At 45.2% G+C, this 26,217-nt stretch overlaps 1 long non-coding RNA gene across 1 annotated transcript; it reads right to left on the reverse strand.

The window, feature by feature from the left end:
* Positions 1-6,910: 6,910 nt before the first annotated feature.
* LOC135051015 (uncharacterized) lies at positions 6,911-25,883 on the reverse strand. The gene is made up of 3 exons (XR_010241991.1): positions 25,737-25,883; positions 7,430-7,496; positions 6,911-7,006 (listed from the first exon to the last, which is right to left on the reverse strand). It is a non-coding gene; the product is annotated as an uncharacterized LOC135051015 (long non-coding RNA).
* Between the last annotated feature and the right edge of the window lie 334 nt (positions 25,884-26,217).

Raw genomic sequence — 26,217 nt, forward strand, 5'->3', positions numbered from 1 at the left:
AGAATCTGATAAAGTTCCAGAGATGGGGAGCAGCACAGGCAATATATTGGAGGCAAGGAGGAGATAATCACTTGGGAGGAGAGACAGCAGTCTGTGAAGTGGGTGGGTGGGTGGGAGTGTGGAGGGAAATGAGGTCTGAGATGTAGGGAGTAGAAGAATGGGTGAGGGTTTTATAGGCGAGCGTGAGAAGTTTGAATTGTATTCCGATGGGGAGCCAGTGTAAGGGCCTGGTGGAAAGGGGAGGCAAAACAAGAGAAAGACAGATTGGAGGTAGAGGTTAGGGGAGGAGGTAGAACCGAGTGTCATCAGCATAGACATGATAATATCAGCATAGATTTAGAATGCTTAATGTTACTATGTAGCAACTTCTTTGTGTAAAATTGAGTCAGTACATTTAGGGAAAAACAGTTTTCTGTTTATTTGGAATTTCCTGTAGAATTCAGGAAGCATAGTTAGGTAATGAGTAATGTGTGGTATCTTAGCATAAATGCACCACAACGGGGTCTTGCTTTCTGTTGCATTCAAATACGTCAATGTAATTAGGAATGAGTTTGTGAAAGTGAGTTTGTTTCATGAAACTCACATACATTGCACGAATGCACGTGCCTGAGAAATGTGAGATCTACTTAGAAATGCCAATTTGCAGTAATGACTGTGAGGGTGTGCGACTTCTCTACCAAATACGACCTGGGTTAAGTGCATGAAATAGATGGGAAACCATCCTGGACACCAAAAAAGTGATAACTGAAATAGCAGGACCATGAAGGTTGTTAGTGGCAGAGCCGGCCCCAGCCAATATGATGCTCTAAGCAAGATTTTGGCTGGTGCCCCCTAGCACCGCCCCTAGTTCTGCAGGAGATGCCTGGCATGAGTCAGCTGGCAGCTCTGCTAACGTCAGGTGCCTCTTGTTTATGAAAATGCATCACATTATTTGCATTACTATATGGCTAGGATGCACAAGCAGCTTCTGCTGAGTAAAATGATATGCAGCATGCCGATATTCTGTGTGCGACTGCATCTGCATACGAAATGCTACATTACAGTGATTTCCAGGAATACACTGCAACGTAGCATTTTGTATACAGACACAGCCGCAGTCACACACAGAATATAGGCATGCTGCATATCATTTTAATCAACAGAAGCTGCTGGTGCCCCTAAGCATACCAAATGCCATAGGCATCTGCCTAGTTTGCCTATGCCTAAGGCCGGCTCTGGTTAGTGGCCATAAGGAAAGTACTAAAGGTTAAATATGATAGGAAGTATTTTTAATCAAATGTAAGTATTTCCAGCATGTTGGGGTACAGAGAATGTCTGTCTAGTCATTTTTCAAGTTTGTGAATAGCTGGAATAAACACCTCCAGGTACCTGGTCCACATAATGTATCCCATTGTTGAGCTTTTTAGATAAAATTCATTCATTTAAGGAGAGGGACAGATGTAGGGGGAGAGAGGGAAGAAGGGATATGTTTTATATCATACTATATAGTATTTAAAAAAAATAAAAAAATCTAAAATGAATCTCATATCAAAATGCCAGAGGCTGCCGGGGGCTTGAGACGACCCTTGGTCGTTTTATTGAAAATCTCCATACCCCCACTTCTAAATTGACACTTTGGGCACTGAGTAAAATTGTATACTGTATATATTAGAGATGTGCGACGGGCACTTTTCGTGTTTTGGTTTTGGATCTGGATCCCCGCTTGTGTTTTGGATCTGGATTGGTTTTGCCAAAACTACCCTTTCGGGTCTTGGTTTTGGATCTGGATGATTTTAGGGGAAAAAAAAAAACATAAAAATAGCTAAAATCACAGAAACTGGGGGTAATTTTGATCCTACGGTATTATTAACCTCAATAACATTCATTTCCACTCATTTCCAGTCTACTCTGAACACCTCACAATATTGTTTTTAGGCATAAAAGTTGCACCGAGGTCGCTGGATGACCAAGCTAAGCGACACAAGTGTGCGGCACAAACACCTGGCACAAGACACTACCACTGGACTGATGCAGCACAAGACAGCACTGGAATAACACATAAGACAGAACAGGTCACCACACCACTTTTCCACACAGACAGACACTGAGGAGAGAGACTCGTCCTCTCGCTACACTCTCCGGGACTGGAGTGAAAATGGCGGTGACCATGTTCTTTCCATTTAAAGATTATTGATTTGATAGTGCTCTGATGGATCATCAGAGATTTGTATTTTTTATTTTTTTTTAACCCAACCCTGACTTGTACTTCTCAACAACTTTGTCCCTGACTTGTTTGGAGAGCTCCTTGGTCTTCATGGTGTGATGCCTCTTGCTTAGTGGTGTTGCAGCCTCTGGGGCCTTTCAGAAAAGGTGTGTTTATACTGACAGATCATGTGACACTTAGATTGCACACAGGTGGACTTAATTTCACTAATTATGTGACTTCTGAAGGTAATTGGTTGCACCAGAACTTTTGAGGGGCTTCATAGCGAAGGGGGTGAATACATATGCACATGCCAATTTTCTAATTTTTATTTATAAAAAAAAAAAAATTATATACATTTTTCTCATTTCACTTCACCAATTTAGACTATTTTGTGCATATCCATCACATAAAATTCAGATAAAAAAAATAAATTAAAGTACAGGTTGTAAATGTAACAAAATATGTAAAAAGCCAAGGAGGGGGGGGGGTGAATACTTTAGCAAGGCACTGTAAATATGTACATATGTCAATTACAGAGTTAAATTATACTAACCATACATTAATTGTGATGTGGTACGGAGGATTTAGTTAAGTTTGTCAATATTTAACAGTTGCATATCTGTTTGCTGGCTGCCATAAGGAGCTTTCAGGCATTAGAGAGATGTGAGGAATTATTTATCTACTGATTCTATTTCCACACACAGTTAGAGCTCCTATTCACATGTATCAGTTACACATGAAACAAGAACTCAGACAGAGCAACAGAAAGAGAGGGTGTAACATATGGAGATACCACTGAGATAAGTAAAAAACAAGGTCCGAAGCTAGAGTACAGGGAGTTCAATGCAATTGTATCGTATTTAAAGAAAAAAAAAGTTACTGGATTTTAAAGGGGGTTATTCAGGTTTGTTAGCAATTGGGCAAACCATGTTGCACTACAGGTGGGGCAGATGTAACGTGCAGAGAGATTTAGATTTAGGTGGGTTTGTTTGTGTGCAGGGTAAATACTGGCTGCTTAATTTCTACACTGCAATTTAGATTTCTGTTTGAACACACTTCACCCAAATCTAAATCTCTCTGCACATGTTACATCTGCCCCACCTGCAGTGCAACACGGTTTTGCCCAGTTGCTAACTTTTTTGGGTTGCAAAAAACCTGAATAAGGCCCTAAGCACAGATTGAAAAAACACCTATTTATAATTTGGGTTTTATTTTTGCTATTTTTTTTATAGATACTCAAATACAAAATGTAGTTGTCCGTATAACACCTTAATTTTTGTATTATTTAGCAAAATAATTATTTAAAAAAAAATTTACGTTTATATCATATGCATTTACCCTCAACTCTCTGTGTGTAACGGCTACCTTCTGTTGTTTATTACTGTACATCATACTTTGGATATTTACGCACAGTTGGTTTAACATTCACTTGTGGTGTGTTACTGTGCTTGCACAATAAAAAAGGGGATTGCTTACATGCTTGTCAAGGCAAGATTTTGGCTGGTGCCCCCTAGCACCGACTCTAGTTCCGCCTCTGACTCTGCACCTCTTTCCCAGCACCATCACCCCTCACCCATAGCAGACCTCATTTTGGTGCTCCTACCCCCTATATTTTAAATAGGAACAGTGCGCACATTCGGCACACAGCTCAAAAAGGGGCATTTTTTGCTGGGAAAGGGCATGGCCACATAATAGTACCCCCAATTCAAATGACACCACACAGTAGTGCAACTTTATTCAGATTATATCATGCAACAGTGTCCCTTATTCACGTTATATCACACAGTAGTACCACTTTACCTTATAAACGCTACTCCTCACACTAGTGCCCCTTATTGACATTACATCACACTGATTTGCTCTTTATTCACATTACACAACACCATGTTGCTCATTAGACCACACAGTACTGCCCTTTCTATACATTACTCCACACAGTAGTGCGCCTTATACACATAATGCCACACATTAGTAATGTCTTTATACACATAATACCACAGTGATGCCCTTTACACATGACACACATTATTAATGTACTTATAAACATAATGCATCTTACACATTATGCCAACCTTTATTAATGCCCTTATACACATAATGCCCCTTACACATATGCCGAACACTACTGCACAATCAACCCACCCGCACACAGCACTCATTAGGCCGCTAACACTGTGACCTCTGCCTCTGCTTGGATATGTGTCCTCATATATCTTGCTGGCAGCTCTGCTAACGTCGGGCGTCTTTGACGAAAATGCATCTTATTTGCATTACTATGTGTTTAGGATGCACAAGAAGCTTCTGCTGATTAAAATGATACACACCTATATTCTGTGTGTGACTGTGTCTGTATGTACATATGAAATGCTACGTTACAGTGATTTCCAGGAATACACTGTAACTTAGCATTTCATATGCAGATACAGCCGCAGTCATACACAGAATATAGGCATGCCGCATAACATTTTAATCAGCAGAAGCTGCTTGTGCCCCTAGACATACCAAATGCCCTAGGCATTTGCCTTGTTTGTCTATGCCCAGGCCGGCTGTTTCAGGTGACCTTGACTATAATCTGCTTCTTAGATTACCTTACTCTTTTTTTTCTTCAAATTACACTGAGGAGCCCACCATGAGTGGTACAGTATTCTGCAGTGAGTAGGGGGTTAATGGGACCTCCTTAGTCTACCATACCATTGCTATTTCATTTAAAATCACACCCATAACCTAAGTAGGAGATTCCTGGTTGCTGGCTTCCCACCCAGAACCAGCTAACTATATGATGTGTGGTGAATCATCAATCTGCCACTCCCTTGCTCTTCTTTACTTTCTATAGTCCTTCATTCTCTCTCTACAGGGCTTCTCTTCCCTCGGCACACATAACTGAGAAGTCTGTCTCCGATAGCATTCTAGAGTTAGTAAAGTGCCCTGGAGAAGTAATATGTGGGGAATAGAAAGTGTCATGAGATTATTGCTATGCGCAGTTATATGGAGTGACTAGTTAAAAGCCTGGGGGGGGGGGGGGTAGTGTTTTGGTCGCTACTCACACAGGAGCTGCCAGGTTTCTGGAATTCCTGCTACTGAGAGTTGAGGCCCTGTTATGGTGTGTGTGTGTGTGTGTGTGTGTGTGTGTTGGTGGCCCCCCATAAGAGTTAGTAGAAGCATTATATATATATATATATATATATATATATATATATATATATACACACGCTGTATATCTGTAATGGTCGGGCACTAATGATACTGCATTATATAAACCAATACTGCATACCTCCCAACTATCCCGATTTTCGCTGGACAGTCCCATTTTTGGGGGACTGTCCCGCGGTCCCACCCGTGGGCTGCAGTGTCCCGTGGTGGGGGGAGCAGTTGGGAAGCTCTGTCTCTCGTTGCCCTGCTTACACGGTGACAGAGGGAAAGGGGACATGCCCCCTCAGCAACGTAAATGGGGGGCGTGGCTCGCGAACACGGCACTCCCGTGAAGCCACATCCCCTTTTTATCAGACCACGTCCCCTTTTAAACATTGTGCACGGCTTTGCTGCGCAGATGTCCCTCTTCCCCTGCAAGAAATATTGGGAGGTATGATAGAAACTTTCAAATATACCAAAGGTTTTAACAAAGTTCAGGAGGGAAACATTCTTCAAAGGAAGAGGAGTATTAGAACTCGAGGACATACACTGAAACTGGAGGGAGGCAGGTTCAGGGGAAATTTAAGGAAAACTTACTTCACAGAAAGGGTAGTGGACAAGTGGAATAGCCTCCCATCAGAGGTGGAAGAGGCTAAAACTGTAGAGCAATTTAAACATGCTTGGGATAGGCATATGAATATATCCTTACAAAGAAATAAGGATCAAAAAGGGTTGAGATTACCTAAAGGATAAAAAAAAGGGGGCAGACTAGATGGGGCAAGTGGTTCTTATCTGCCGTCAAATTCTATGATACTGGCATGTGTAAACTCACCAGTCCCCGGACAGCTCCTGGCCAGTCTGGGGGTAGAGGACACCACTAGCTGGCCAGAAGGGTCTGGGCATGGCCTGGGAGGGGCAAGCATTGGACCCCGCCCCTCTTCTGGCAAGATATATATAGCAGTTGGGCCGGTTATATGCTTCCTCCTCACCCGCATCATCTGCAGCCCCAGCACCAACCCCTCATCCTCCTGTTTACCGCACTGCTAACCCCATACAGGGTCCCACCCCTTTCTGCCAGATTGATTCACCTTCTTTCCCTACTGGGAAGTGGCTGCACTTGTTCCCGATGCCTCCACTCTGAGTGCCTGAGGACCATCTGGTGGTTCCTACATCCGTTTCCTGGTTACTGAAGGTACTTGTTGCCCAGTCCGGAAATGGCAATTAACCGGGGTATATGGAAGAGGGATGCAGAGTATGCAGTATATGGAGAAGGGGGTGTCCTGTATACAGGGAGCACTATATGGAGGAGTATGGGGTTGCAGTGTGTATATAGGTGCAGTATATGTTGGGGGTGCAGAATGTGGAATAGGATGGGGGTGCAGTGTATATAGGGGCAGTATATGGTGGGGGTGCAGTGTACATAGGGGGGGGGGTGTCCGTCCCCCGAAACGGAGCTCCATGGGGCGTCCTCCAGTTGTCGCTGGCAGCACCACAGAGGTGAGGAGCAGAGTCACTGCTATAGAGGTACTGATCCAGAGGACAGCTGGTTTTTGGAGCAAATGTTTCTTCAAATCAGTATTTTATTGTAGCCTCACAGATTTCGACGTTTCGATCCAATTTTTCAAGAAGGGCCATACATGAATCATCAAATCCATTCTTAGTATAGCAGTTCATAATTGTTAAAAAGTATATCTAGAAAAAATAGAACAAAAACATGACTGAACCTCTCAGGTCCCAATATATAACAATCATGGTGACAACACTGGTTTCAAAAATAATACTTCACACAATGTTTAACAATGGAAACCCATATATCAGAGCAAATAGCTGAAAAGTGAGTGCTCAAAAAAGTATGCAATGTCACCCTGTGAATATCACTATCACTTAGTGTACATGCAAGGCCCGTACACCCTCACCTCAATCAGCACACTCCAGTAATGCTATGTACCTGGATAATCTAACACTATGCGCAAGAGAATACAGTATGTGCATGGTCTCCATAAAAAAAAAAAAAAAACCGACAGATGCTATAATCAAAGAACAGCCATGTTTTAACTATGTATGTCTATACATTTGTGTATGCACAATAAATCATAATCAAAATCCAATAAATACCTATATGTCCAAAGTGATACTCATAGGGCAGCACCCGGCTAGACGATCTCACAGGTGTGTTCCATAGCTACAAAGATAAATCCCAATATGTAAACTAATAGATTATCAATATTCACCAGTGTGACAAACCCAAAATAATTACTTACAAACTCCAATGGAACACCGCATGTGCCAGGGCTGCATACACAAGACAGGTCTATACAGGAAGTATATATACCCCTCAACCCGGAAGTACCTCGGGCGGATGCGAGCGGCGTTAATATAGTCATAAAACGTCCTTAAACTTTTAATGCTCACAAAACCCAGGTCACTGCTAGCTTAGTGGACTAAATGAGAAACGTTCCATGAACGTGTCTGCACACTCTTACCGAGGTGGCCGCGCCGGGAGCGCACAGCACTCCACGAGCCGGAAACCGGAAGTCCCATGCGCTCCAGCGGCTCAAGCCGGTGGAACGCATAATAGAGGGGCTGCTCTAAACGTAAATGCCATGGTATTTTATGTCTGTTAAGTGATTATATATATACATATATATATACATACACACACACACACACACACACACACACACACACACACACACACACACAGTTTGACATATGTATTATTAAGCTCTTCCTGGATATTATATACATTGTGCTTTTCTTTTAAGAAGTTGACAATCCTCTTTCCCAGGTGGCTGCTGATATACATTATTGCAGGGGCAGCCAGACTTTTGGAGTCGGTGATCTACTGTGAAAGCTAAAAAGCTTTTGTGATCTACCTAGGAGGAATAATAGCAAAAAAATGGGCATGGTATAACAAAGTGGGCGTGGTATAACAAAAAGTGGACGTGGTATAACTAAAAAAAGGGACGTAGCCTTGCTGCGCAGAGTGTAATGACTGCCTCACATGAAATAACACATTGGCCCCCACAGGTAAAAACCTCAAACACATATGCCCCCACAGTGCCAGATACACATGCCCCCACAGTGCCATGTGCCCACAGTGCCAGATACAGATATGCCCCCACAGTGTCATGTGCCCACAGTGCCAGATATGCCCCCACAGTGCCAGATTACAGATATGCCCCCACAGTGCCAGATATGCCCCCACAGTGCCAGAAATGCCCTCACAGTGCCATGTGCCCACAGTGCCAGATATGCTCCCACAGTGCCAGATACAGATATGCCCCCACAGCGCCAGATTACAGATATGCCCCCACAGTGCCATGTGCCCGCAGAGCCAGATATGCCCCCAGTGCCACATATGACCCCACAGTGCCAGATATGCCCCCACAGCACCAGATTACAGATATGCCCCCACAGTGCCAGATATGCCCCCACAGTGCCATGTGCCCACAGTGCCAGATATGCCCCCCACAGTGCCAGATATGCCCCCCACAGTGCCAGATATGCCCCCCACAGTGCCAGATATGCCCCCCACAGTGCCATGTGCCCACAGTGCCAGATATGCCCTCACAGTGCCATGTGCCCACAGTGCCAGATATGCCCCCACAGTGCCAGATACAGATATGCCCCCACAGTGCCATGTGCCCACAGAGCCAGATATGCCGCCAGTGCCACATATGACCCCACAGTGCCAGATATGCCCCCACTGAGCTATATGCCCACAATGCCAGATATGCCCCCATAGAAGAGCTCACCGTTGGTGTGTGGAGAGCGCAGTGCGCGCTTCTCCTGTCTGCCGCTCTGCCTCCTCAGTCTGATCTCCGGCGGTGACGGCAGCGTGTATGGCTCAAATCAAGTGCCGGTCCGCGAGCTCTCATTGGCTAACGAACCGGCACCTGATTTGAGCTATACACTCGGCCGTCACTGCCGCAGACCAGACTGAGGAGGCAGAGCGGCAGGCAGGAGAGGCGCGGCTTCGGGTGGCTGGGCGGCGGATCGCGATCGACTGGTCGCATGTCCGCGATCGACTGTTTGGCCACCCCTGCATTATTGTATCAGCACTGTTCAGTACAGTGCCTAAGACTACGTTTTGTTTTGCACTGCAGGTGGGGCACATTTAAAATGTACAGAGAATATTTAGATTTGAGACAGGATGGGGTATATTTACTAAGGTCCCGATTTTGACCGAGATGCCGTTTTTTCTTCAAAGTGTCATCTCGGTAATTTACTAAACTGAAATCACGGCAGTGATGGAGTGCATTCGTATTTTTTGGGAAGTTGAAGTTTAAAAATACGAATGAATACACCATCGGTCAAAACGCGGCTGTTTAGATATGAATCTCGGTCATTTACTAACCATTCGTATTTGTAATGTCTACCGTGAAAATGCATTTGCGGCCGTGAAAAAATACATTTCGTAAAAAAGTCCTAAAAAAAAACAGCCCTGCTTTTGAGAAGCGTGTTTACATGTGTAGTCAATTATCCATTACTCACACCTGAATGTTTGGCCCTATAAAAGGGTCCCAGGAACATTTTGAATATCTCTCACTCTGAAATGGCTGCTGTGGTGTGTGCAACAGATTTTTTGTTTGTTGGGGGATACCTGAGAGTGCTCCATGACTCTTCCAGAAATCTGGCCCAGGTAAGTGAACATGGTCAGCAGGTTGAACAGGTGCCGCGGAGGCTGCGCCAGCCACGTTTGTTTAGGGGACAGATGTTTCCCCTAAAAACATCCAACATTTTCCGTCTGTATGACCTTGTCAAACTGGGACTAGATCCTGAGACAGCACGCTCACGCTCTGTCTCAGGCTTGCACAAACTCCTGGCTGTGTTGCACTTTATGGCTACTGGCAGCTTCCAGGCTGTGACAGGCGACGTCATTGGTATTTCCCAGCCAACCTTTTCTAAATTTTTGAAACAGGTGAGTTGAAAAATACATACACGTCTATGTCTAAGTGTTGCTTCTGGTAGGTCTTAGAACACAGTATTGTTTGTTCTTTATACTGGTGTGTTTTTTTTTTTTTTTTTTATTTGTATAAAAACATTGACACTCATTACCCCATTAAACCATACACACATAGCGTGTTTTACAATGTTTGACACGGACACAGGATTTTTTGTGAAGACAATAGTTAAATTTTTATTGTGTTACACAAATGTCATGTCAGAATCATTATTTTTTCTTTTGTGTGCTGGGTGCCGAGGTTTGAGCATGGTCGCTGGCCCGTGTTCTGGATGATCGTCGAACAGGGGAGGTAACTGGGGTCTGGCTAGGGGTAGTCGTTCCTGAGCTGGAGCTGAGATGTTGTGCTGACATCAGAGTGATGCTTTGGCTCAAGTTATGTATACTGGCATTCAGTTGATTATTACTGGCAGTGTGGCTGGCCACAATCCTAGACAAAGTCTCATTCACTACCTGATTGTGTTGGATCACTTGTATCAGGGCTTGTTGATGCCGCTGTTGCTCATCGATGATGCGCGTCAAATTTGCCAGCATTTGCGTATTGTCCGCCCTGATTTGCTCCATCGATGTAGCAATTCTGCCTACCTGAACAATCAGTCTGCCCGAGTTCCGACTAATGCGCGGAAGATGATGGGGCAGACTGGCAAGGTGTTGTGTGTGTGTGTGTGTGTGTGTGTGTGTGTTCAGGCAGGCAGTGTTTTTGAACTGTTGTGTTGCCCAACTGGACCAAAAGGTCTGCGGACATTTGTTGCTGGGGTGGAGTTGGTATCAATTGTGGACTTAAGGAGGCTTGGGGCATATCCTGCGGCTGGGTTGGCTGGGTAGGAACAACGGGCGTAAGTTGCAGTGTATAGGTTGCCTGTTGGTCTGGTTCCTGCTGGTCATCGTCTCCCATGAAGGTTGGTTCTGTATGGGGTGGCCAACAGGCACTGTTTAGTTATAATTAAATATCTTTGCTTGTCCTAAACATTCCATACTTAATAATAATTTTTTTAATTTTTTATTTGAGGTGTGTTTTTATAAACTAGGAATCTTTCCTTTACAAACACATATGTGCCATAACAGGCGTGCGCAGAGACTGACTGGCGGGTTCCGCACCGAACTTCCCCCCCTCCACAGCATTATAGTCTTCGCTCACCTCCCCTGTCCTGGATATAGACTTCTCACCTGGACGGACCAGAGGAGCGCATCAGGTAAGCAGTCTACATCCCGGACAGGGGAGGTGTGAGAACACTATAATGCTGTGGAGGGGGGGGGGGGTTAAGTCCGGTGAGAAACCCGCTATTCATTTTCTGTGCACGTCTGTGGGTTCAATTTAGTAAGATGGGTGTTCTATTTAAAATGAGATGTGGCCCATAGCAACCAATAAGAATTTTTAAAGCATTTATTTTGCACCTTCAAGAAGATAATACCTGGAATATGATTGGTTGCTACGGGAAACATGCCATCTCAAATTGAGCTCACATCATAGTAAATGTACTGTGTCTAAATGTTTGAATGTATTTCGTTTAAGTTTTTACTCACCAGACAGCTGAGGTGATCGTGGCTCATCATTTCGGGGACTAGCCAAAATTGACTGTGGTGGCTGGGGCAAGACTGCCGAGATGCGCCGCCTGGGTGGTGAAGAAGGAGGCGCAGATTCCGACTCCACACGCCGCGTCTTACTAGGCCTCCTAGTTACAGTCACACAGCCCTGTGATGGCCGCCTTAGAGGAGGGCGGCTTGCAGAAGAAGAACCTATGTGAAAATAGCAACATTAATATTTTGTGGTTCTATGTGTTTGCAGAATATGTGACTACACTGATTTCTTACCTGCATTCCCAGCAGCTTCATCAGTTGGCTGTGGCCTGTCTGTGGCGCTTCTCTGGCGTACTGTTGAAAATTGTAAAAAACATTATGACCATACTTTGAATACTCATTGTTATCTGAAAATCATTATTGTAATGTAAACATCTTGCACCTAATGTTAAGTTAACTATTTTATGTTTAAGCTATTCTGGATTAATTAATTGGGTGTGTATTGTTAAATTAAGATGGTGTTGCACTAAATAATCCAGAAACATAGCTTAATTCGGCACAATATATTGCAGAGAATTATAATATTAAATTTCACACAAACATAAAAACCTTATAAAAAATGTCAAAATTTAATCTTTAAAAAAAAAAAAAAAAAAACATGCCATTTTAAAAAACAGGGCCAAGCAAGATCTCTGATTATGTATTATAACTACACATACCAGCATGCACTGCAACAGATTTCACATTCACTAATAACAAAACTCGGGCAATGCATGATGGGACTTGTAGTTTTGAAACACATTTACAGCTACAGGTTGCACAGGCCTGCACGACATTACCAACACAATGTTAGCATATTTAAAAACACAGTAACAATTAGCAGCATTAACATTTAAAAAAAAACAAGAGCCAACAAATTTAAATTAAAACTCACCATCCTGCCTTGGACGGTCCGAATCCCGGACATGAGTCGCTGACACCACTTCTGCAGGAATAAGTGACCCCACAGGCTCCTCCCAATCACGAAAAGTGGCACGGAAAGGGTGTCCACCCCCGGTTTGGCGGGCTGATTTGGCCTCCTTGGCCATCTTGGCCTTGACACGGCGCTTGAAGTCATAAAATCTTTTTCTACACGTGTCCTCAGTCCGCCTCACCACACCCTCACTATTGACTGCTGCAATAACTTTGCCCCACAGGACAGACTTCCTACGTGAGGACACCTTGGCAGCATCCTGCCCAAACAATTGGCGATGATGCCTCATCAGCTCACGCACCAAAGCCATGTTTACTTTTCAGCATAGCTGAACTTCACATTGCGCCCAGTCTTGGTAGTGGTGTGTGGCTGCGGAGCCACAGCACCATCACTATCACTGGAGAACGCTGCAACAGGCACCCCCTCCTCCTCCTCACTAACCTCCTCCCTCTCACTAACCTCCTCCCCCTCACTCACCTCCTCCCTCTCACTCACCTCCTCCCTCTCACTCACCTCCTCCCTCTCACTCACCTCCTCCACCTCACTCACCTCCTCCCTCTCACTAACCTCCTCCACCACACTGACCTCTGACTGAGACATAATCCCCACAAACTACACAAAACACTGAGAAAATAAAACAGAAAACACACTCCTCCACTACCACTACACACCCAACACACACACACTCACTCACAAACAATGACAATAGACTTGAAAAAAAAACAAAGACAAAAAAGTAGACAAACTTCGAAAAAACTACACAACAAGTATGACAAGACTACTTACACACACAGTACAGCACTCAACAATCGCAAAACTCTGCTCCAAATCCACCAAAAAATCCACCAAACTCACCAACTCCTAATACACCTTCCTCTCTCCTCTCCACTAGCTAAACCCACGAGGTGCGGACGGTTTGGGGCGTTTTTATAGTAATGTGCACAGACACTCCTCCATCACGAATACAACCAATCACGGACGAGTGACAAAAACGAAACTTAGGAAAAAAACGTGGCCGGAAACGGAAAAACACTGCCGTAACAGACATGTGACGCAGTCGTAAAAAAACACTAACACGGCCGCAAAACCACAAAATCGGCCGCATTACACATCAAAAAAAATACGAATGACATCGACATCGGACAACACTAAAAATACAAATACGACAGCTTAGTAAATTAGTCGTAATCAATTCAAAAAGTTGCAGTTTTACACTTTCGATGTCATTCGTGATGATTCTCTCTCCAAATCGGTAACAAAACGAATCTTAGTAAATTTACCCCGATGTGTCTAAACGGTTATCTAAATTGCAGTGTAAATATAATGCTTTACAGCATTTGTGGGCTACATGCAAAAGAAGCCAATATTTACCCAACATGCCAAAAAAATGTATGTACTGTATTTGGACCCCTTGCATTGCAACATATATTGTCCAGATGCAGTTAATTGCTCATTCTTTCTTTATTCCCAAATCAGAATGAGGCTCTAAGTACTGGAAATGGATTGGTATGATGGAAAGGTGCAGGGGAATGCTGTGGAAGAGGCATTTTGTCAATGATGGATCAGAGGAGGGTTAAGGGTTTGTGTGTGTGTGTGTGTGTGTGTGTGTGAGATGAGCGCCTGAAATTTTTCGGGTTTTGTGTTTTGGTTTTGGGTTCGGTTCCGCGGCCGTGTTTTGGGTTAGACCGCGTTTTGGCAAAACCTCACCGAATTTTTTTTGTCGGATTCGGGTGTGTTTTGGATTCGGGTGTTTTTTTAAAATAACACTAAAAAACAGCTTAAATCATAGAATTTGGGGGTCATTTTGATCCCATATTATTATTAACCTCAAAAACCATAATTTCCACTCATTTTCAGTCTATTCTGAATACCTCACACCTCACAATATTATTTTTAGTCCTAAAATTTGCACCAAGGTCGCTGGATGACTAAGCTAAGCGACACTAGTGGCCGACACAAACACCTGGCCCATCTAGGAGTGGCACTGCAGTGTCACGCAGGATGTCCCTTCCAAAAAACCCTCCCCAATCAGCACATGACGCAAAGAAAAAAAGAGGCGCAATGAGGTAGCTGACTGTGTGAGTAAGATTAGCGACCCTAGTGGCCGACACAAACACCGGGCCCATTTAGGAGTGGCACTGCAGTGTCACGCAGGATGTCCCTTCCAAAAAACCCTCCCCAATCAGCACATGACGCAAAGAAAAAAAGAGGCGCAATGAGGTAGCTGACTGTGTGAGTAAGATAAGCGACCCTAGTGGCCGACACAAACACCGGGCCCATTTAGGAGTGGCACTGCAGTGTCACGCAGGATGTCCCTTCCAAAAAACCCTCCCCAATCAGCACATGACGCAAAGAAAAAAAGAGGCGCAATGAGGTAGCTGACTGTGTGAGTAAGATTAGCGACCCTAGTGGCCGACACAAACACCGGGCCCATTTAGGAGTGGCACTGCAGTGTCACGCAGGATGTCCCTTCCAAAAAACCCTCCCCAATCAGCACATGACGCAAAGAAAAAAAGAGGCGCAATGAGGTAGCTGACTGTGTGAGTAAGATTAGCGACCCTAGTGGCCGACACAAACACCGGGCCCATTTAGGAGTGGCACTGCAGTGTCACGCAGGATGTCCCTTCCAAAAAACCCTCCCCAATCAGCACATGACGCAAAGAAAAAAAGAGGCGCAATGAGGTAGCTGACTGTGTGAGTAAGATTAGCGACCCTAGTGGCCGACACAAACACCGGGCCCATTTAGGAGTGGCACTGCAGTGTCACGCAGGATGTCCCTTCCAAAAAACCCTCCCCAACAGCACATGACGCAAAGAAAAATAAAAGAAAAAAGAGGTGCAAGATGGAATTGTCCTTGGGCCCTCCCACCCACCCTTATGTTGTATAAACAAAACAGGACATGCACACTTTAACCAACCCATCATTTCAGTGACAGGGTCTGCCACACGACTGTGACTGATATGACGGGTTGGTTTGGACCCCCCCCAAAAAAAGAAGCAATTAATCTCTCCTTGCACAAACTGGCTCTACAGAGGCAAGATGTCCACCTCATCATCACCCTCCGATATATCACCGTGTACATCCCCCTCCTCACAGATTATCAATTCGTCCCCACTGGAATCCACCATCTCAGCTCCCTGTGTACTTTGTGGAGGCAATTGCTGCTGGTCAATGTCTCCGCGGAGGAATTGATTATAATTCATTTTAATGAACATCATCTTCTCCACATTTTCTGGATGTAACCTCGTACGCCGATTGCTGACAAGGTGAGCGGCGGCACTAAACACTCTTTCGGAGTACACACTTGTGGGAGGGCAACTTAGGTAGAATAAAGCCAGTTTGTGCAATGGCCTCCAAATTGCCTCTTTTTCCTGCCAGTATAAGTATGGACTGTGTGACGTGCCTACTTGGATGCGGTCACTCATATAATCCTCCACCATTCTTTCAATGGTGAGAGAATCATATGCAGTGACAGTAGACGACATGTCCGTAATCGTTGTCAGGTCCTTCAGTCCGGACCAGATGTCAGCATCAGCAGTCGCTCCAGACTGCCCTGCATCACCGCCAGCGGGTGGGCTCGGAATTCTGAGCCTTTTCCTCGCACCCCCAGTTGCGGGAGAATGTGAAGGAGGAGATGTTGACAGGTCGCGTTCCGCTTGACTTGACAATTTTCTCACCAGCAGGTCTTTCAACCCCAGCAGACTTGTGTCTGCCGGAAAGAGAGATCCAAGGTAGGCTTTAAATCTAGGATCGAGCACGGTGGCCAAAATGTAGTGCTCTGATTTCAACAGATTGACCACCCGTGAATCCTTGTTAAGCGAATTAAGGGCTCCATCCACAAGTCCCACATGCCTAGCGGAATCGCTCCGTGTTAGCTCCTCCTTCAATGTCTCCAGCTTCTTCTGCAAAAGCCTGATGAGGGGAATGACCTGACTCAGGCTGGCAGTGTCTGAACTGACTTCACGTGTGGCAAGTTCAAAGGGCATCAGAACCTTGCACAACGTTGAAATCATTCTCCACTGCGCTTGAGACAGGTGCATTCCACCTCCTATGTCGTGCTCAATTGTATAGGCTTGAATGGCCTTTTGCTGCTAGTCCAACCTCTGAAGCATATAGAGGGTTGAATTCCACCTCGTTACCACTTCTTGCTTCAGATGATGGCAGGGCAGGTTCAGTAGTTTTTGGTGGTGCTCCAGTCTTCTGTACGTGGTGCCTGTACGCCGAAAGTGTCCCGCAATTTTTCTGGCCACCGACAGCACCTCTTGCACGCCCCTGTCGTTTTTTAAATAATTCTGCACCACCAAATTCAAGGAATGTGCAAAACATGGGACGTGCTGGAATTTGCCCATATTTAATGCACACACAATATTGCTGGCGTTGTCCGATGCCACAAATCCACAGGAGAGTCCAATTGGGGTAAGCCATTCCGCGATGATCTTCCTCAGTTGCCGTAAGAGGTTTTCAGCTGTGTGCGTATTCTGGAAACCGGTGATACAAAGCGTAGCCTGCCTAGGAAAGAGTTGGCGTTTGCGAGATGCTGCTACTGGTGCCGCCGCTGCTGTTCTTGCGGCGGGAGTCCATACATCTACCCAGTGGGCTGTCACAGTCATATAGTCCTGACCCTGCCCTGCTCCACTTGTCCACATGTCCGTGGTTAAGTGGACATTGGGTACAACTGCATTTTTTAGGACACTGGTGAGTCTTTTTCTGACGTCCGTGTACATTCTCGGTATCGCCTGCCTAGAGAAGTGGAACCTAGATGGTATTTGGTAACGGGGGCACACTGCCTCAATAAATTGTCTAGTTCCCTGTGAACTAACGGCGGATACCGGACGCACGTCTAACACCAACATAGTTGTCAAGGCCTCAGTTATCCGCTTTGCAGCAGGATGACTGCTGTGATATTTCATCTTCCTCGCAAAGGACTGTTGAACAGTCAATTGCTTACTGGAAGTAGTACAAGTGGGCTTACGACTTCCCCTCTGGGATGACCATCGACTCCCAGCAGCAACAACAGCAGCGCCAGCAGCAGTAGGCGTTACACGCAAGGATGCATCGGAGGAATCCCAGGCAGGAGAGGAATCGTCAGAATTGCCAGTGACATGGCCTGCAGGACTATTGGCATTCCTGGGGAAGGAGGAAATTGACACTGAGGGAGTTGGTGGGGTGGTTTGCGTGAGCTTGGTTACAAGAGGAAGGGATTTACTGGTCAGTGGACTGCTTCCGCTGTCACCCAAAGTTTTTGAACTTGTCACTGTCTTATTATGAATGCGCTGCAGGTGACGTATAAGGGAGGATGTTCCGAGGTGGTTAACGTCCTTACCCCTACTTATTACAGCTTGACAAAGGGAACACACGGCTTGACACCTGTTGTCCGCATTTCTGTTGAAATACCTCCACACCGAAGAGCTGATTTTTTTGGGTATTTTCACCTGGCATGTCAACGGCCATATTCCTCCCACCGACAACAGGTGTCTCCCCGGGTGCCTGACTTAAACAAACCACCTCACCATCAGAATCCTCCTGGTCAATTTCCTCCCCAGCGCCAGCAACACCCATATCCTCCTCATCCTGGTGTACTTCAACACTGACATCTTCAATCTGACTATCAGGAACTGGACTGCGGGTGCTCCTTCCAGCACTTGCAGGGGGCGTGCAAATGGTGGAAGGCGTATGCTCTTCACGTCCAGTGTTGGGAAGGTCAGGCATCGCAACCGACACAATTGGACTCTCCTTGTGGATTTGGGATTTCGAAGAATGCACAGTTCTTTGCTGTGCTTTTGCCAGCTTGAGTCTTTTCATTTTTCTAGCGAGAGGCTGAGTGCTTCCATCCTCATGTGAAGCTGAACCACTAGCCATGAACATAGGCCAGGGCCTCAGCCGTTCCTTGCCACTCCGTGTGGTAAATGGCATATTGGCAAGTTTACGCTTCTCCTCCGACAATTTTATTTTAGGTTTTGGAGTCCTTTTTTTACTGATATTTGGTGTTTTGGATTTGACATGCTCTGTACTATGACATTGGGCATCGGCCTTGGCAGACGACGTTGCTGGCATTTCATCGTCTCGGCCATGACTAGTGGCAGCAGCTTCAGCACGAGGTGGAAGTGGATCTTGATCTTTCCCTAATTTTGGAACCTCAACATTTTTGTTCTCCATATTTTAATAGGCACAACTAAAAGGCACCTCAGGTAAACAATGGAGATGGATGGATACTAGTATACAATTATGGATGGACTGCCGAGTGCCGACACAGAGGTAGCCACAGCCGTGAACTACCGTACTGTACTGTGTCTGCTGCTAATATAGACTGGTTGATAAAGAGATGTCGTAGTATGTATGTATGAAGAAGAAAGAAAAAAAAACCACGGTTAGGTGGTATACAATTATGGACGGACTGCCGAGTGCCGACACAGAGGTAGCCACAGCCATGAACTACCGTACTGTACTGTGTCTGCTGCTAATATAGACTGGTTGATAAAGAGATGTCGTAGTATGTATGTATGAAGAAGAAAGAAAAAAAACCACGGGTAGGTGGTATACAATTATGGATGGACTGCCGAGTGCCGACACAGAGGTAGCCACAGCCGTGAACTACCGTACTGTACTGTGTCTGCTGCTAATATAGACTGGTTGATAAAGAGATGTCGTAGTATGTATGTATAAAGAAGAAAGAAAAAAAAACCACGGTTAGGTGGTATACAATTATGGACGGACTGCCGAGTGCCGACACAGAGGTAGCCACAGCCGTGAACTACCGTACTGTACTGTGTCTGCTGCTAATATAGACTGGTTGATAAAGAGATGTCGTAGTATGTATGTATAAAGAAGAAAGAAAAAAAAACCACGGTTAGGTGGTATACAATTATGGACGGACTGCCGAGTGCCGACACAGAGGTAGCCACAGCCGTGAACTACCGTACTGTACTGTGTCTGCTGCTAATATAGACTGGTTGATAAAGAGATGTAGTAGTATGTATGTATGTATAAAGAAGAAAGAAAAAAAAACCACGGGTAGGTGGTATACAATTATGGATGGACTGCCGAGTGCCGACACAGAGGTAGCTACAGCCGTGAACTACCGTACTGTGTCTGCTGCGACTGGATGATAAATAATGATATAAAAAATATATATATATCACTACTGCAGCCGGACAGGTATATATATTATATAATGACGGACCTGCTGGACACTGTCTGTCAGCAGAATGAGTTTTTTATAGAATAAAAAAAAAACACCACACAAGTGAAGTCACACGACGAGTGTTTAACTTTTTCAGGCAATCACAATATAGTATACTACTAACTATATTGGTGGTCAGTGTGGTCAGGTCACTGGTCAGTCACACTGGCAGTGGCACTCCTGCAGCAAAAGTGTGCACTGTTTAATTTTAATATAATATGTACTCCTGGCTCCTGCTATAACCTATAACTGGCACTGCAGTGCTCCCCAGTCTCCCCCACAATTATAAGCTGTGTGAGCTGAGCACAGTCAGATATATAATATATACATAGATGATGCAGCACACTGGGCTGAGCAGTGCACACAGATATGGTATGTTGTACTCCTGGCTCCTGCTATAACCTATAACTGGCACTGCAGTGCTCCCCAGTCTCCCCCACAATTATAAGCTGTGTGAGCTGAGCACAGTCAGATATATAATATATACATAGATGATGCAGGCATGCAGCACACTGGGCTGAGCAGTGCACACAGATATGGTATGTGACTGAGTCACTGTGTGTACCGTTTTTTTCAGGCAGAGAACGGATATATTAAATAAAACAACTGCACTGCTGGTGGTCACTGTGGTCAGTCACTAAACTCTGCACTCTCTTCTACAGTATCAGCCTCATGTCAATCTCTCTCTCTCTCTCCTAATCTAAATGGAGAGGACGCCAGCCACGTCCTCTCCCTATCAATCTCAATGCACGTGTGAAAATGGCGGCGACGCGCGGCTCGAGTCCTTATATAGAATCCGAGTCTCGCGAGAATCCGACAGCGTCATGATGACGTTCGGGCGCGCTCGGGTTAACCGAGCAAGGCGGGAAGATCCGAGTCGCTCGGACCCGTGAAAAAAAACATGAAGTTCGTGCGGGTTCGGATTCAGAGAAACCGAACCCGCTCATCTCTAGTGTGTGTGTGTGTGTGTGTGTGTGTGTGTGTGTGTGTGTGTGTGTGTGTGTGTGTGTGTGTGTGTGTGTGTGTGTGTGTGTGTGTGTGTGTGTGTGGGGGGGGCAGGGGGAAATGGGATTAATTTGGATGTCGACAGAGGTTGCATCGTTGCTACTTACTTGTCACCCCTCGTTGGGTGACACCCAGGTGTGGCCCACACACCCCTCACCCCGTCAAATAGGTGTAAGTACTGTAGGTGTACAGTAAGTTGACAATGATGACGGCATACGCATACAGGCGCACTACCATTCTGTTCGTTTGCATTCAAAGTGCAGCAGCATTCAGATATGCGTGTATCTCAGCTTTGTACATAATGCTGATGTCGGACCTAGTGGAGCAATTTTTTGCTGCTGCGCATGTGTGTAAATTAGACTGTGCATGCATCCCGATTCTGTCTGTACAGAGTCGCAGTAGTCATTTTAGAAGCATGCAGGTAGAAGTGAATTGAAAATGTAGTGTCATTCTTGGGCAGTGACAGGGGTGTCTTAGTGCACACTTGGAGATAGTAGTACATGTTATGGCAGTGTTGTAGGCATGATGGTGAAAGTGACTGCGTACACAGACGCTCTACTGCTCACAGAGGAGGCAATACTCAAATGGGGAACCTGCTCCTGCCATAGGGATGCTGCAAGTATCAATGATGAGACCGATGGTGGCGTTTAAGGATGCACCAATTGGCATTACTGCATGTACAGATGCCGACAGTGGGCGTCTCAGTCCTTGCACATGCGGGCGCACAGCAACATAGAATGTGACGGCAGATAAGAACCACTTGGCCCATCCAGTCTGCTCCTTTTTTAACCATATTGTTACCTCAAACCTTATTTGATATTTCTTTGTAAGGATATCCTTATATCTATCCCAAGCATGTTTAAATTGCTGTATTAGTCTCAACCACCTCTGATGGGAGACTGTTCCACTTGATAGAAACATAGGTTTGTCAGGTTACTCAGGATGTCCAGCTAAATCACCAGTTCCAAAAATGGGCCAAAATGCCTGTTTTTGGAACACTTCTGTCAAACTTCAGCAGCAATAATCTTGGTGCAACTTTTGGGGCACCGAGACTGACATTGCAGGACTAGCTCTGCACATGCGCAGTGTAGCATCTACACATGTGCAGATCTAAAAACATTTCAGATATATGTAAATATTGAATTTACATAAATCTCTGAATTAGTCCCTGAGTGCACAGAGGTTTGCTCAGACACCAGACCTCATATCAGATACATTTATAGGCCCTACACACATGCCGATTTGTTTGAAAGATATGAACGATCTCGTTCATAAATGAACGAGAACTCGTTCATATCTTTCAGTGTGGAGGCTCCAGCGATGAACGATGCGCGGCCCCGCGCTCGTTCAACGCTGGTCCCCCGTCGGCTGTGCATGCAGGCCAATATGGACGATCTCGTCCATATTTGCCTGCACTTCAATGGAGCCGCGTGATGGGGGGAGTGAAGAAACTTCACTCCCCCGTCACTGCCCCCCCCCGCCGCCGGGTCGCTCGTCGGCCGTATCCGCCGTCGGGCAGCTCGGCAGCGGATCGGCCAGTGTGTAGGGCCCTTTAGATTTAGATTGGACTTGACAAGTCCAATGCTTGGAGTTGACCAAATTGACCAACGAAAGATTATAGTGTTTGGCCCTGATTTTGAGTTACACACAAGTGGAAATGCAAACAGATCTCATTAATATCTGCATACTGCGCATGCACAGTAAAAATAAATCTGTCGCCTATGAACAGATTTTGCAAGTATGGATTGATATGTCCATTGACAGATTACTGTTTCAGTGAAATGGGTGGTAACCCATGGGGAGGCGACTATGGGGATACATGGGACTGATCCCATTGCAAAAAGTAAAATTACATGTGGGGATTTTTGTAGGAAAATCTGCACTTGGCGATCATAATGCAAATTTTTTTTTTTTATTGCTAAACATTGCCATCTTCATTTAACCACTTGCCTGGCTCAGACTCGTTTGTGATGCTATCAGATGCAGGAGTTCATTCATTACCTTCTCAAGGAGGGACAACATGCTCTGCTCCTGAACTTCCCTCTTAATTTAGGATTGTCCTCCCCTGTGCTGAAACACCTTTCTTATCCATTAACCTGTTCAACACAGGTGCCAGCAACCCTACATTAAGAGACATCCAGGAGCAGAGGATTTTGTCCCTCCTGGAGACTGCCATGTTGGGAAGTATGCACTGGGCCTAATTCAGACCTGATTGCAGCAGCAAAGTTGTTCTCTAATGGGCAAACCCATGTGCACTGCAGGTGGGGCAAATATAACGGTGCAGAGAGTTAATTCGGGTAGGTGATTTTGTTTCTGTGCAAGGTAAATACTGGCTGCTTTATTTCAGTTTGAACACACCCCACCCAAATCTAACTCTCTCTGCACATGTTATATCTACCCCACCTGTAATGCACATGGTTTGCCCATTACAGATTTTTTGTTTTGCTACTGTGATCAGGTCTGAATTAGGCCAGTGATGTGGTGGTCACTGACCACCGACATCACAACCGGAATTACGCCCCAGATTGCCGTGCGGCCGGCATTCTGGAGGGCACGTGTCATGGAATCACATTGCGGGAAAGGAAACTTCGTTCCTCCTGCAGCACAGTTTGGCTGATATTTGCAAGTGCTGATCAGTCCCCCTGACACATGCCCCTCTGCCATACCTGACCCTCTCCACGAGGGAGAAAATGCTCTGTTCCTGGTCTCTCCTGGTAATGTATGATTGCCATCACCTGTGGTGAAACACCTTTCTTACCAATTATCTAGCTCACCACAGGTGATGGCAATCATACATTACCAGGAAAGTCCAGGAGCAGAGCATTTTCTCCCTCATGGAGGGGTCAGGTAGGCAAGTATGCCCTCTGTGCAGTTATATGCCTATAGGTGTCGGAGGAACTGCCAGGAGATGTGGGAGGGGGGATCAATAACAATTGGGGCAACTTATATTTATATATAAATATGCTGGAAAAGTCACACCAGCCGGTACATAAGTACAAAACCATAATAAAATCACAATTACAACCAGCAAAATACACCATACAATACATAGAATTTCTTCATTAATCACTGTATTTTTATGACTATATGATCAGATATGTTCAGCATTATTCTACAGTATGCACAGAAAGGGGATAAGCATGCTACAGTTAGTAGCATGGATATTTTTGCAGATGTTAGTGAAGCAGTCATTTATAGCAAATAGCTCTATGTCTCAGTAGTAAGCCCATAAGCTGTGGCATTAGCATAAAGACACAGTTGCACTGCTGAAAAGGATGCAGTCACAGCAGCAATAATGCCCACCTCTGAATCAGGCCCAATTGCTGCTAAGTGGCCATGTTACAGCACCACGACCCAGCCTGTGCTCAGATCATACTTGCCTACCTGACCCTCTCCATGAGGGAGAAAATGCTCTGTTCCTGGACTTTCCTGGTAATGTATGATTGCCATCACCTGTGGTGAAACACCTTTCTTATCAATTAACTAGCTCACCACAGGTGATGGCAATCATACATTACCAGGAAAGTCCAGGAACAGATCATTTGTAGCATGGGCCTCCCTAGGCACATGAATTCATGGCGCACAGAGATAATACCATACCTCCCAACATGATCCTCTCCAGGAGGGACAGAATGCTCTGCTCCTGCACGTCCCTCTTAATTTATGATTGCCATCACCTGTGCTGAAACACCTTTCTTATCCATTGACCTGTTCAACACAGGTGATGGCAATCATAAATTAAGAGAGAAGTCCAGAAGCAGAGCATTGTGTCCCTCCTGGAGAGGGTCATGTTGGGAGGTATGATAATACTAATACATTGTTAGGATTTATTAAACTATCTCCAGGGTTAAGTACAAAGAAAAACAGGTAAATAAACAAGACAAACAGTTATAAAAACTTCAAGTAAATAAAAAGTAATAAACAACACTAACGTTTTTTACTGTAAAGTTTAAGTGATCTGTGTGGGTGAGACCACATGAGGCAGGAGATTGGACCACTACTAGCACAAAGCTACTCCCTTATAAATTGAACCCTCAGTAGTGTGTGCTTCTGATCTTTATAGTCCCATAACCACTATTCTTCCAGCAGCTGCCACCCTTTCCAGGCTGAAAAGGGCTGCATCCTTTGTTCTCACAAGACCTGTGTAGATGCAAATTAGGTTGTCTCCAGGAACACTAAAAATCGTATATCTCTCCTGCATAAGAAATTTATTTTGGCCACTCAGGAAGTTGGGCAGGTGAGACCTCAAAGGGACATGGCTTAAAAGTTGTACTGTACCTTCTGGGTAGGATATTGGATTCCCCACGGCAAGAAAAATGAAAGATGGATAGTTTACCCTCTTTCAGCCTGCTTGCCTTTATCCAAGGGCTTGAACAAGGCCCCCCTACTGTGGAAAGCCAACACTACAGTATTTCTAAGGATGTTTTAACCTTCAAAAGATTCTTAGTTAACACCTCGCCACTCCAGCAAGAAGTTTACACAATGTAGACAGTTTTTGAAACTAGCAATTCATACCACACAGATATACATTTTGGGAGAACTATAATAATTCAAATCATGGTCATGGCTGGGTTATTACTCATAGGACCATGGGCACAGTATACCCAGGGCACACACAATGCATACAATCATGACACATGATGTTGAGGAATTGTCATAACCCATGGCGACGGCCACATCATTTGAAATGTGGCACCCCATGTGTACAGGTGCAGTTTTGGGGACTCTCTTGCCAGTCCCACAGGGGGCCTCGTCTGCCAGAGATCCGGGAGATGCCCACCTTGCCAGAGTTCCAAGAGCAGATGAGCATTAAGGCATCTGGAATTCACCTTTCAAAAGGGGCCACGATGTTGGAACTCTCTCATTTGCTGTGTTTTCCAGTAAAATGCTTCCCTGCCATCAGCTTTCACCAGAGCTCCTGTAATGATTAGCCACAGTACTGGTTCTTACAAGAGGTGCTGCTGGCTGGACTCTGTTCTGTACCCAGGTGTCGGATAATTAATGATTTAATTACCAGCATGGACTACACCTGACTTCTGCCTATTACGTCTGCTTTAGCCCAGCACTCAGGGCTGGGTCATTGATGTCCCTGAAGGGCCCCATACACTAGGGCGATCTTGCATGTTTTTGTGCAATTGCAACGAGTTCCTGAGATGGATAGCATGAAAATGTCAAATTGCATGTACTTTTGTTGCAATTGCGCGCTCCCGTGTGTCACCCATCGCGATCGCAGATCGCAATTGCATGGAAATAGGTGCACA

This window comes from Pseudophryne corroboree, chromosome 2, assembly GCF_028390025.1.
Source record: "Pseudophryne corroboree isolate aPseCor3 chromosome 2, aPseCor3.hap2, whole genome shotgun sequence".
Lineage (NCBI taxonomy): Eukaryota > Metazoa > Chordata > Amphibia > Anura > Myobatrachidae > Pseudophryne > Pseudophryne corroboree.